The following is a 14415-nucleotide window of genomic DNA, read 5'->3' as shown; positions in this document are numbered from 1 at the left end:
ATGCCTCAAATTCAAAAATGTGATGCTTGATGCATCCCGCCCTGAAGCCTTTCCATGTCTATGTCATCCATAAGAGCTGTATAAGTAACAGAACACATGTACGTTCCACACTTCTGTCTGTTGGAGCTCTTTGTGCTGTACAATTATATGTCTACTTTTGTCTGTCAATCACCTTCATCCCCTTACCAAAGTAAAATGTATATACCCGGGACAGCAGCTATACAGTGCAGTGCAGTTGTCTATGACTTACTATAGCTACTAGTTCATACACTTTACACCCAGCATAACTAACTCAGTGACGGTTCTAGGTGCGGGCTAACAGGGCCGTCGCCCAGATCGCCGACACCTAGAGGGCGCCACTGAGTCCCCCCCGAAAAAAAAACCTAGAAGGAAAAAAAAAACTAGGCCGGTCCCAACCCCCCCCCCCCCCCCGCATCCGCCGCAGGGAGGCTGCATTTGCCGGGCGCACGCTGATATTTGTTATCAGCAGGCACCCGGCTCCCTCCCTGCAGCGGCAGCCGACAGAGAGAGTACTATGGGAGGGACGTCATGATGTCATGACGTTTCTCCCATAGATCCGAGGAGCCGCGGTCAGACCGGACGGCAGCGGCAGCGGAAGCAGGAGTGGGGCTAAAGGTAAGTATTGTGTAGGTTTTTTTTCAGACGGAAGCACTGGGGGCACGATTACAGGGGCATTACTATTGGGAGGCATTACTACTGGGGGACGACTATAGGGGGCATTACTACTAGTGGGCACAACTACAGGGGGCATTATTTCTGGGGGCATTACTAATGGGGGCACTACTACTGGGGACATTACTACAGTGGGCACTACTATAGGGGGCATTACTAATGGGGGCAGTACTACTGGGGAGCATTACTAATGGGGGCATTACTTATGGTGGGATTACTACTGGGGAGCATTACTAATGGGGGCACTACTATAGGGGGCATTACTAATGGGGGGATTACTACTGGGGAGCATTACTAATGGGGGCATTACTACTGGGGGAACTACTATAAGGGACATTACTACTGTGGGCACTACTAATGGGGGCATTACTACTGGGGAGCATTACTACTGTGGGCACTACTATAGTGGGCAAACCTAATTGGGGGATTACTACTGTGGAGCTTTACTACTGGGGGAACTACTATAGGGGGCATTACTGTAGGGGGCATTACCACTGGGGGTACTAATAATGGGGGCACCACTACTGGGGCCATTGTGTAAGGGGCACCACTGCTGTGGGCATTGTATTAGGGGCACTACTACTGTGGCCTTGTGTATAAGGGACACTAATTTTGGCATTATGTAAAAGGGGCACCACTTTGTGTCATAACATAAGGGACTACTGTGCGGTGTAATTTGAATTGGGGATAATGTATTATAAAGGTAATTACTGTGTGTGGCACAATGTATTATACAGGGCATTGCTGCATGTGGCATAATGTGTTATACAGGGCATTACTGTGTGTCGCATAATGTGTTATAAAGGGCATTACTGCATGTGGCATAATGTGTTACAAAGGGCATTACTGTGTGTTGCATAATGTGTTATAAAGGGCATTACTGTTTGTGGCATAATGTGTTATAAAGGGCATTACTGCGTGTGGTATAATGTGTTATAAAGGGCATTACTGTGTGTGGTATAATGTGTTATAAAGGGCATTACTGCGTGTGGTATAATGTGTTATAAAGGGCATTACTGCGTGTGGCATAATGTGTTATACAGGGCATTACTGCGTGTGGTATGTGTTATAAAGGGCATTACTGCGTGTGGCATAATGTGTTATAAAGGGCATTACTGCGTGTGGCATAACGTGTTATAAAGGGCATTACTGTGTGTTGCATAATGTGTTATAAAGGGCATTACTGTTTGTGGCATAATGTGTTATAAAGGACATTACTGCGTGTGGTATAATGTGTTATAAAGGGCATTACTACGTGTGGCATAATGTGTTATAAAGGGCATTACTGCGTGTGGCATAGTGTGTTATAAAGGCCATTACTGCGTCTGGCATAATGTTATGTTATCTAAAAAAAGTTGTTGTTGTTTTTTTTTTGGTGGGTGGGGGGAACTTTCGCCCTGAGCTCGACAGTGTCTAGAACCGGCCCTGAACTAACTCACAAGGGCGTATCTTTTATTGAAATGTTTAGTACAAGGAACAGACCCATAACAAAATGTGGGAACAATAAACAAAGTGAATCAATTGTAGTTTGTCCCAATTCTCTAGTTATTAGTCCAAGCAGGGGTGTAGCCAAAACTTTGTGGCCCCCATAATAGTGCCCTAGTTCACATTATACCACACATTATGCCACATTGTAGTGCTGCCAGTACACATTATGCCACACAGCGCCTCCAGTTCACAACATGCCACACAGGGGGCAGGGACCAACCAGCTCCTACCTGAGGGAGATACTACCTAATGCAGGAAATTAAACTTTGGGTGGAGATCTTCTTAATGTAGACACACTGGGCCCGATTCAGCAAAGATGCAGACGCCCAGCACTACACAATGCTGCACACTTCCCTTTACTCAAAGCCTGAGTAGTCCCAAGTACCAGCATGCGGGGCAGGCTTGCTGAGACCTGCAGTTCTACTTGTAAAGACAATGTTTGATATTCTTTATTTACACCACACCACACTATCAACCCGCCAAGGGGATAGCCCCGGGCTATCAGCCTGGGGTGCCCTGGAGAGGGTGACCCCTTTACTGGGGGAGTCCCCAGCTCTCCAGGGATCCCCGGCTTGGGCTGACTAGCGGTCAGGGCTGATGCTGCGGCTGGGGGGCCCGGTGAAAGGGCCCCCCTGGCTGTGGCATCAGCCCCCTGCTAGAAAAAGTCCAGTGCTGGTTCTGGAACATACAGGGGAACCCTACTCACTTTTTCCCCTGTATTTCCAGAACCAGGACCAGATTAGAGCCCAGAGCTGGTTGCGCAGAATACGGGGGACCCCTACGTCGTTTGTCCCCCGTATCTTGGCAACTAGCACTGGTTCTGACTAGCCTGGTGCTGGTTGTGCTTAAGTACAGGGGGCCCCTACGTCGTTTGTCCCCTGTATTTAAGCACACCCAGTACTGGTTCACTAATGCCCGGGCTGGTTGCTCTTTTTTGGGGGGGGGGCACGCCATTTTTTTCTTTTTTTACACAGGTTTTTTTTTTTTTACCACAGCAGCACAGACGGGTCTCACGGACCCGTCATTGCTCTGTGCCAATCACATAGATGCATGTAGCACGGATCTCCTGGATCCGTGCTATATGCAAATGGGCACCATAACGCTGATTGGCTTCCTGTCTGCCACTGCAGTGCCACTCCTAGATGGGCCAGGTGTTTGTGCCGCCCACTTGTGTCGCTTAGCATAGTCATCCAGCAACCTTTTGGCCTAAAAACAATATTGTGAGGTGTGAGGTGTTCAGAATAGAGTGGAAATGAGTGGAGATTGATGTTATTGGGGTTATTAATAGCGTAGGAACAAAAAAAAGGCCCATTTTATGTGATTTTACCGGGTTTTTTTTATTTTTTTAAGAAAAAATCCAGATCCAAAACACAAAACCCAGAACCCAAAACACGGCACGGTGGTTTTGGCAAAACCAATCCAGATGCAAAACACGAAGAAAGATCCAGATCCAAAACCAAAACACAAAACACGAAAAGTGGCCGGCGCACACCCCTAGTGAAAATACAATGATTACATTTATGGAGCTGACACTGTTGTAGCTTGGTGGGTATGTTAGAAGAAAACTTTTAATCAAGATATATTTTTAACAGGGCATAAAATATAACAACTGTGCAATGTTACTTAGGGCCTAATTCAGAGGTGTAAGCAGCTCTGATCCCGTACGCAGTTTTTTTTTTGCGAAAATGTGCAAAATGTCGCAGTCATTGGGTTTTGTATTGAGAAACCCACTTGTGGTGCCTCAAGTCTGCCACTTGCATACACAGACACACCATCGGTCGCCTATCTGTTGCAGCATTGATGTTCTGAGCAGTCCTATGGTTGCTCAGAATCTCTGTCGGATGTAAACCGCCAAATCCTTTAACCACTGAGTCCGAAATCGCAGTCACAGGTACAGACACACCTTTGAAACTGTTTGAGTCGCCACCTCTCCGTTACCTCCCAGAAACACTCCCTGACTGTCAATCATTCTGCGTCCAAGTCCTCACTGTGACTGCTGTCGGTAATGAAACTCAGCGCATGCGCAGTGCAACTAATACGCATAGTACAAAAATAACCGCTCAACAACGCAAACATCTGATTTGCGTCTACCTCTGAAGCAGACCCTTAGTATTTCATAACTTGTTTCTTAGGGGTAGATGTACTAAGCCTTAAAGAGACATAAAGTACCAACCAATCAGCTCTTGTCCTTTTTCAAACTTAGGGGCCTATTCATCAAACGATAAATGGCCCAGTAACCATGCGGAAATGCTAGTTTCCGCATATTTAAGTTATCAGGCCATTCATCATGAGGGGTCCGATAGGACCCCCTTGGTATTCAGCAAACTCAAAAAACTGAAAGTTTTTGGAGTTTGCTGCCGAGAACAAGCGCCATCTTCAGACAGCGCGTGATATCCAATCCCCACTCCTTCCTATGGGAAGGAGTTCCGGGGAGGCGAAGAGGGATCTGAGCGGATCCCTCCGCCAACCTCATCACTACCTCCCTGGTGGCTTTGCGCATGGGTGACCCGAGGTCACGCATGCGTATCCGGGACGACGGGGAGCAGGTAAGTATCGCAGCTACAGAAGTAGCTGCTATACTAACCACAGGGACAACTGCTTTTTGGAGCAGTTGTCTCCTCACCGGAGCAGTGATGAATTGCTCCGGTGATACTTTTCCCCCGCTGCGAGTTGGATACTTAAGTATCCCTGACAGCGAGTTCAAAACTTCATCATCAGAGGCTATACGGCCTTCGATGATGAATAGGCCCCATAGGGCGTGATTTATCAAAGAGTTTTATCAGTCACAAGTGATAAAACTTGTTGTGTATTATAAATGGTGCTCCTGCCATTTTTTCAAACTGATGACAGTTGGGGGGCTATTTGGCTGGAGCACCATTATCATACACGAGTTTTATCACTGTGAGTAGCTGTGAGTGATAAAACAGCTGGTAAAGTGTCAGTTAGGAGCTAATTGGTTCTTACTTTATCTCTCTCCACTTTATCTTTCTCCAAGGCTTAGTACATCTCCCCATTAAAACCAACAGCTACCACTAAAAATCTGGGTCCGCATCTATTATCTGGGAGTATCCATTATAAGTAAACAGTATAGGTGTCCCGCACTTACCTGCCCGCTGCGGCGCCTCCGGTTCCAGTCGCTGCTTGTACACTGTGTTCTGCCGGTAGAACACTGTACAGTTTAGCATAAAAAAAAAAACTTTTTTTTTTCCTTCTAAACTTTATTGTGTTCTGCTGGGAGAACACAGTGTCCGAGCAGCCACCGGAGCCAGAGGACGGACCAGAGCACCGGAGGGAGACGCCGGGGAACCTGTCCAGCTGGAAGTAGGTACGTGTCACCTGCTATTCACCAGCTCACAGTGGCGGACAGTAACTCCATCAAATTCCGAAAATACATAATTTTCGGAATTTGATGAATACCATAATTTCCATATCCCCACACTAATGTATAGGGAGTGTGGAAATTAACGCAGGGGGACTTAACCAGGAGATATCAGTGATATCTCCTGTGTTAAGTCTGTTCATGAATACTAAAATAACGGTATTTAAGGAAAATGTAAAACCTTATTTTAGTGTTGATGAATAGGCCCCTAGGTTACAATTCTAGACCCAGAGTTACTTACCTAAGAGTCTGGTGCTAAGATTTAGCATTTTTAGGTGCATCCCAAGGTTTCAGGTTGCAGCCAAAAGCCCCTTACTCTGTTTGTCATCAACTTTCCTCTACCCTTGCTTCTGGCTAGCAGGGTGCATGGAGAGATGCCCAGTGTGTCTTTAGCTTCCTGGTCCTAGAACCCTTTACTGTGACTTCATGATGTCACGTGCTGGGGGCAGTGGGCACCGACCCTAGTAACGCCACTGGCTAGGTACACACTATAAATCCAATCTGGCTGGTTAGAACAAAAATCTAGTAATGTATGGGATCATTCATCTGCACCCAAGCGCTGGCCGGGTGCTGCCCAATAACATCACACTGCAGCGCCCAGCTCCAGGCCAGTGAGAAGAAGGAGCCGTATTTTGGTGTCACCCCCTCGGAGGGTGACACCCGGTGTGTTCCGCACCCCTTCTCTAGTGAGGTCACTGTACGTAGCTTTAGCCTGTGCGTGCCTGTGTATTGGTCAGAGCTGTGAGGAATAAAGTACGCCTATGACATTCTTTTATAAGATGGACGTTTTTCTATCTGGATCTTCCTGCGAGATAAATCTGACATGACCACATTCCTGTGCTTGTTCAAACATTAATATATGTTGAGAAGAAATATGTTTTATTGTCAGTCTAAGGGGAATTAAGGCCTGTCTGCAACTCTGTAGTTTATCTCTAACAATAACAAATATTACAGCAGAACATCAAGGTTTAAATGCAGACTTGTTTCTACATTCAGAGAGAATTCTGATCACCAAATGTTTTACAAATGCCCCATATGATTATTTTTTTGAACGATTATCGATAACGATATCGTTTATCTTTCAATCGTTGAAAAAATCGTTTACTTTCTGAGTTAAAACGATGAACGATTATCGTTCATGCACGTTCACGTTTGTAGTTTGTAGTTCAGTCAGACTGAACAACTGAACGATTTTCATTAAGGGAATATGCAAAAATCGTTTGTAGTACAAAAAAATCGTTCATTACACGTTAAAAAACCTGACAAATAATCTGACAGAAAATTGTTCATAAAATCGTTGGTAACAAAATCGTTGTGCGAGTATGCAGCTTTATGGAGCAAACACACAGTCAGATTGGTCAGATGTGTCAGATGAACGATTGAACGATTTGAATGATCTGAACGATTTGACCAACGATTTGACCGATATGAACTATGAACGATTTTCGACTGCATTAAAATGAATGGAATTGTCCAAATCTGACTGCAAACACATCAGATGGCAGATATCGTTATCTGACCATCAGGAACACGCATTGTTCATCGTTCAGACATGTCAGATATGTCAGATTTTCCTTCAGATATGAACGATTGAACGATTTTTAAAAAAAAAATCTGACCGTGTGTATGCACCATTAGACATACTTCTACACCAGGGTTTCCCATCTGCAGTCCTCAAGTCACCCTGACAGGTCATGTTTTGTGAATATCTTTCTTTAATCATGCAAATGTGATTTAATCTTTTCTGCCGGGTCAGTAATTATCTCACCTGCTTCCACAGACAGGAATCCACCATGGGATGTAATTGACATCCCAGTGGCCGGAATGCCGGCGTCAGAATCCCGACAGCAGTCAGAATCTCAGCACCAGCATCCTGACCGCTGAAATCCCGTATCAGGGTTAGGGGTTATGGTTAGGCACTAGGGGGAGCGTTAGGGTTTCCGGAGTCAGGATTCTCAGTGCCACGATCCCATACCCAACCCTTGTTACATACCATCTTTCCAAAGCACTAATACTACTAATGCCCCAGAGATCACATGGACGCACGGTACCAGAAATTGACTCATTATTCCACATACATATACATGAGCACTAGGACGGCTAATGTCCCTGAGAATGGCAGCTTATTTTAAAAATTCACATATACAGTCAGGTGCATAAATATTGGGACATTGACAGAATTTTCATATTTTGGCCTCTATTCATCACCACAATGGCTTTGAAATGAAACAAACAAGATGTGCTTTAAATGCAGACTTTCAGATTTAATTTGAAGGTAATTACATCCAAATCAGGTGAACGGTGTAGGAATTACAATAGTTTCTATATGTGCCTCCCACTTTTTAAGGGGCCAAAAGTAATGGGACAAACTAAACAATCCTAAATCTAACTTTCACTTTTTAATACTTTGTTGCAAATCCTTTGCAGGCAATTATAGCCTGAAGTCTGGAACGCTTAGACATCACCAGACGCTGGGTTTCATCCCTGGCGATGCTCTGCCAGGCCTCTACTGCAAATGTCTTCAGTTCCTGCTTGTTCTTGGGGCATTTTCCTTTCAGTTTTGTCTTCATCAAGTGAAATGCATGCTCAATCGGATTCAGGTCAGGGGATTGACTTGGCCATTGCATAACATTCCACTTTTTAGCCTTAAAAAACTCTTTGGTTGCTTTTGCAGTATGCTTCGGGTCATTGTCCATCTGCACTGTGAAGCGCCGTCCAATGAGTTCTGAAGCATTTGACTGAATATGAGCATATAATATTGCCCGAAACACTTCAGAATTCATTCTGCTGCTTTTGTCAGCAGTCACATCATCAATAAATACAAGGGAACCAGTTCCATTGGCAGCCATACATGCCCACGCCATGACACTAACACCACCATGCTTCACTGATGAGGTGGTATGTTTTGGATCATGAGCAGTTCCTTTCCTCCTCCATACTCTTCTCTTCCCATCACTCTGGTACAAGTTGATCTTTGTCTCATCTGTCCATAGGATGTTACTCCAGAACTGTAATGGCTTTTTTAGATGTTGTTTGGCAAACTCTAATCTGGTCTTCCTGTTTTTGAGGCTCACCAATGGTTTACATCTGGTGAACCCTCTATATCACAGGTTCTCAAACTCTGTCCTCAGGACCCCAAACAGTGCATGTTTTGCAGGTCTCTTCACAGAATCACAAGTGAAATAATTATCTCCACCTGTTGCTCTTTTAAAATGTGTCAGTGAGTAATGAATACACCTGTGCACCTGCTAGGTGACCTGGAAAACGTGACCTGTGTGGGGTCCTGAGGACTGACTTTGAGAACCACTGCTCTATATTCACTCTTGTGAAGTTTTCTCTTGATTCTTGACTTTGACACATATACACCTACCTCCTGGAGAGTGTTCTTGATTTGGCCAACTGTTGTGAAGGGGTTTTTCTTCACCAGGGAAATAATTCTTCTGTCATCCACCACAGTTGTTTTCCGTGGTCTTCCTGGTCTTTTGGTGTTGCTGAGCTCTCCGGTGCATTCTTTCTTTTTAAGAATTTCCAAACAGTTGATTTGGCCACACCTAATGTTTTGCTATCTCTCTGATGGGTTTGTTTTGATTTTTCAGCCTAATGATGGCTTGCTTCACTGATAGTGACAGCTCTTTGGATCTCATATTGAGAGTCGACAGCAACTGATTCCAAATGCAAATGTAACACCTAGAATCAACTCCAGATCTTTTACCTGCTTAATTGATAATGAAATAACGAGGGAATAGCCCACACCTGTCCATGAAATAGCTTTTGAGTTGATAGTCCCATTACTTTTGGCCCCTTAAAAAGTAGGAAGCACATATAGAAACCGCTGTAATTCCTACACCGTTCACCTGATTTGGATGTTATTACCCTCAAATTAAATCTGAAAGTCTGCAGTTAAAGCACATCTTGTTTGTTTCATTTCAAAGCCATTGTGGTGGTGAATAGAGGCCAAAATACGAAAATTCTGTCAGTGTCCTAATATTTATGCACCTGACTGTACCTTCCAGCTGTCCTGTGGGACTGTTCCGACCCCCTGACCTCAAAGGGGGTGAAGCTGGTGCCAAAAGGGTATTGCTCCACCTAAACGTGAGCATTTTGGGAGATCATTAATGTGGTTGGAGCGAATCAGAGCGCTGCTAATTGTATCCCGATTACAGGAGGTGCACATGTATTATACTAAAAATATTCCTATATATTCCCCAGGGTTTTGAGCTCTATTTTACAGACTGTCGTCTACGTGTGTGTCACATTGTTTTACAGATACCCATACATAGCCATGACCCCAGAGTGTGGCACACTGATTACACATGCCCCAACACAGCTATTACCCCAGAGTGTGGCACACTGATTGCACATGCCCCTATACAGCTATTACCCCAGAGTGTGGTACACTGATTACACATGTACACAGCTATTACCCCAGAGTGTGGTAATTACACATGCCCCTACACAGCTATTACCCCAGAGTGTGGTAGATTACACATGCCCCTACACAGCTATTACCCCAGAGTGTGGCACACTGATTGTACATGCCCCTACACAGCTATTACCCCAGAGTGTGGCACACTGATTGAACATGCCCCTACACAGCTATTACCCCAGAGTGTGGTACACTGGTTACACATGCCCCTATACAGCTATTACCCCAGAGTGTGGCACACTGATTGCACATGCCCCTATACAGCTATTACCCCAGAGTGTGGTACACTGGTTACACATGCCCCTATACAGCTAATACCCCAGAGTGTGGCACACTAATTGCACATGCCCCTACACAGCTATTACCCCAGAGTGTGGCCCACTAATTACACATGCCCCTACACAGCTATTTACCCCAGAGTGTGGCACACTGATTGCACATGCCCCTGCACAGCTATTACCCCAGAGTGTGGCACACTGATTGCACATGCCCCTACACAGCTATTACCCCAGAGTGTGGTACACTGATTACACATGCCCCTACACAGCTATTACCCCACAGTGTGGTACACTGATTACACATGCCCCTACACAGCTATTACCCCACAGTGTGGTACACTAATTACACATGCCCCTACACAGCTATTACCCCAGAGTGTGGTACACTGATTACACATGCCCCATCACAGCTATTTACCCCAGAGTTTGTCACACTGATTACACCTGGCCCTACACAGCTATTACCCCAGAGTTTGTCACACAAGCTTCTTGTAATCCCACCCCTATAGTTCTTACCTCACACGTGTTCTCTGACTGCCAGCAAAGCAGTGTGGAAAAAGTGACACAGACAGAGATTCACATGAAGACTATTCCCACTTCCTGCTTCCCCAGCATCGTTCTATTCTGAATACTCCAAACACTACACAGTCACACACAGATTATCACAGTCACTGCATGCATTCCCACCTTCTCTCCTTGCTGTGCTTGGCTCCAACACCATCTACAGTATCATTGCGTATACGGAGCATGCCCCAGGTTCTCTCTCCCATTGGCTAACGTTATGATCAATCATCTGAGTGGAATATACACAGTTTACACACTAGTAAATAATTTCAGTTTTTTTCTTCCCAGTACTTCAATAGGCTCTGCGAGAAATCAGTGACACTGCTCCACTGCATTGTCCTCTACATAACATAGAGGAGGCTTACCAGGTATGACCATTACAGGTAATGTATGACACATACTGGGTGGGATGTATCAAACCTTATCGTTACGGCCAGCTCTGGAATCCCGTAGCGTTTTTGTTATCGCAAATGTATCAACAATGTTTCCAGTTAAGCAATAGGGGGACGTTTTATATTGTAAATACTAAATAGTTATTAAGGTTCCTGCTTCAGAGGTGGATGCAGTGTCCATGTCAGGCGCAAGCAGGGTTTTATTTTCAATCTGCGCTTTCGTCCCGTTGGTTCCCACCAGGAGACGCAGAATGATTTTGGATACAGAAAGAGGCAAAATCAAAGTTTCGCCGGTTCCCGATTTTGCCTACTTTGGAATTGAATACAGGGAATAGCGGGCGCGCGTGCGATACTTTTCTGCCTGGAAACCAGGCGATGGAGGCGAAAAGTCCAGCAGGCGAAAAGTCTGGACTTTTCGCCTCAAATTGAATACGGGCCAAAGACAGGAAGCACAAATGTAATAGGCCAGGCACAGTATAATAATATATTTTGAACATGAATTACAGTCAGCTTACTACCGTACATTAATAAGTATATGTAAATAAATCTAATAGAAACTATTTACAGAACAGCGAACAACGCTCATATCATCGTACTTTCTTCTGCAGTTTATGGGCTGACTAATGCCTCTGCTGGATGAGCCTTTGAACTTTGGTTGTCCGCTCTATGAACATGTTCCAGTCCTCTGCTCATAGGCAAATGCAGGGGGGTTTCCAGTTGCCCATGACACCTCCCCCAGCAGTCAGCTGAAATCGTGACCACAATAGCAGTAGTGTCTAACACAATTTTACTAGAGGTGCAGTTACAGCATGCAGTATAAGGGCCGCTATAACGCTTCCCGCTTCGCCTCTTTACCGAGGCGAAGCAGGAAGCAACTACCGGTGAGATGTATAAACATCTCATCGGCCGGAGAGGGGGAGCGTTAACTCCCCCCTCCGGCGCTACCCGCTAGAGACAACAGCGCATCAGCCTAGTGCTGATGCGCTGTGTCTCTGTCCCGGCCGGCTCCACTGAGCATGCGCGGGATCTCGCAAGTATCGCGAGATCCTCGCATGGAGCCCTGGAGCCAGCAGCCGCCGCAGCAGGGACATCGCTGTCCCTGCTGTGGGGATAGGCTAGCGCCAGGCTGTAGCTGTCGATAACGACAGCTACAGCCGGTCGAACGGTCATGCGTTATGACCGTTCGTACATGGCCCTGCCGTCGGCGCTGCTATCTTGTAGATAGCAGCGCCGATAATGAAAGGGGCGCATGGCGCCCCTGTCATTTACCGCCCAGACCCCCGATCATACATCGGGGAGAAGCGGTATCAGCGCACATAACGTGCGCTGATACCATTTCTGGGCTTCATACATCTCCCCCAGTATGTAGCTGATGTGCATGCCCAGTAGCAGTGGCTTTTCCTGCCAGGTCTGTGTGGATCTGAGCATCAGACCAGAAAGCAGCTGCCACAAGAAGAGACAGGCGTCTTTACATTAGGCAGGTGAATGTTGGCTTAGAAAGCTCAGTTCTTTCACCTGCTGATTGTACTATTATGTATGTATATTTATTATGGAGTTTTTAACCTTATCCTGACCACTTATGTTATTTATATGAGCTAATAATGGGGTAGATGTATTATAGCGGCACTTAACCTGCCGCTATAACGTTTCCCGCTTCGCCTCTTTACCGAGGCGAAGCAGGAAGCACTACCGATGAGATGTATAAACATCTCATCGGCCGGAGAGGGGGAGCGTTAACTCCCCCCTCCGGCGCTACCCGCTGGAGACAGCAGCGCATCAGCCTAGTGCTGATGCCCTGTGTCTCTCTCCCGGCCGGCTCCACTGAGCATGCAAGGGATCTCGCAAGTATCGCGAGATCCTCGCGTGGAGCCCTGGAGCTGGCAGCAGCCCCAGCAGGGACAGTGCTGTCCCTGCTGTGGGGATAGGCTAGTGCCAGGCTGTAGCTGTCGATAACGACAGCTACAGCCGGCCGAACGGTCATGCGTTATGACTGTTCGTACATGGTCCTGCCGTCGGCGCTGCTATCTTGTAGATAGCAGCACCGATAATGACAGGGGCGCATAGCATAACGTGCGCTGATACCATTTCAGGGCTTCATACATCTCCCCCATTGTTTGATACAGGAAGTTCACTTTTTTTAGACTCTCTCCCTTACAGCCTATAACTATGCATAATATTAATTATTAATACTGTATTACATACACTATCCATTGTATAAAGAGACCAATGTGTACATATATGTCTAGTGCCGGTGCTAGGTTCTTCTGCCGATAGAAAATGTTTAATTATATGGGTATTAGCTTGGAAAAGAAAGCAACAGAAAAACTGTATTCCATTATTGTCTCATAACTGTCTGCATTCCAATTAGAGCTATTCAAGAGAATCTCCCTGAGACGTATTAGTCTACTTCTCCCAAGTAAAGGGATACCAAATCTCCCTACTTTATGCCAAGTCTTAGGGGATTATAGAGGCTCAAACAGTGTGCTGCTTTTGCATTGCACAACCAAAGTTCACATTTGCTAGATCCGCCAGCTGTCAGCCTGGGCGCAGAGATTGGTTGTTCATGCAGGGAATGGTTCTGTCATCTCAGGAATGGCCTTTAAAAAAGTTGTAATACATCTTAATAAAAGTTACAAATCTACAGTGGTTAAATGTAAAATGCATGGGCATACCACCAAACTTTAATGAACCGGTGATTGGGTGCTTGAACAGGGGGTGTAGCTCCACTGCAGGGGGCATGTCCTTGTGGGAAATGCCATACCCTCGAGTCATGCCCCCTTATTCATCATGCTGCTGGCTTGCCCAGCGCCCCGGGAGCCTCTGGACATGTCCCCAGTCCCTCTTTTTTGTGAATAGATGCCACGCGCATGCGCATGGCATCTATTCACTGTAGGTGAGAAAGGGTCTAACAATCTCCCCTCCACTGTGGGACACTGTGACCTGCCGGTGGGACAGCGGGACTGTGCACAAAAATCAGGACTGTCTGGCAAAATATGGACGGATGGGAGGTATGCATCACACATCATAAATATAAAGGTCCCATCTACTACAAGGCTTCAGTTCCTGCTAGTTCCTTGCCAGCAAGGGTGGATTTAGGGGTCAGGCCACCAATAGGCACTACTCTGTCAAGAATGGCATCCAAACGTAATAATAAAGGTTAAGTCCATCTGGGACTCCCTCGCATCTAAAAGAATG

General features: G+C 45.9%; 1 protein-coding gene across 3 annotated transcripts in view; it reads right to left on the bottom strand.

Moving 5' to 3' along the window:
- CEP170B (centrosomal protein 170B) overlaps positions 1–11001 on the bottom strand; it is a 107744-nt gene extending 96743 nt beyond the window's left edge. For 2 of the 3 annotated variants that reach the window (XM_088473699.1, XM_088473700.1), the window contains exon 1: positions 10781–10903. The gene's annotated coding sequence lies outside the window, so the exon portion shown is untranslated. Of the gene's footprint in view, positions 1–10780; positions 10904–10951 lie in introns of those variants that run through there. The other variant, XM_088473701.1, reaches the window with a different exon arrangement.
- Positions 11002–14415: the final 3414 nt, after the last annotated feature.

Source organism: Taudactylus pleione, unplaced genomic scaffold, assembly GCF_031769625.1.
Source record: "Taudactylus pleione unplaced genomic scaffold, aTauple2 ptg000139l, whole genome shotgun sequence".
Taxonomy (NCBI): domain Eukaryota; kingdom Metazoa; phylum Chordata; class Amphibia; order Anura; family Myobatrachidae; genus Taudactylus; species Taudactylus pleione.
This window is presented reverse-complemented; position numbering and strand designations above follow the sequence as displayed.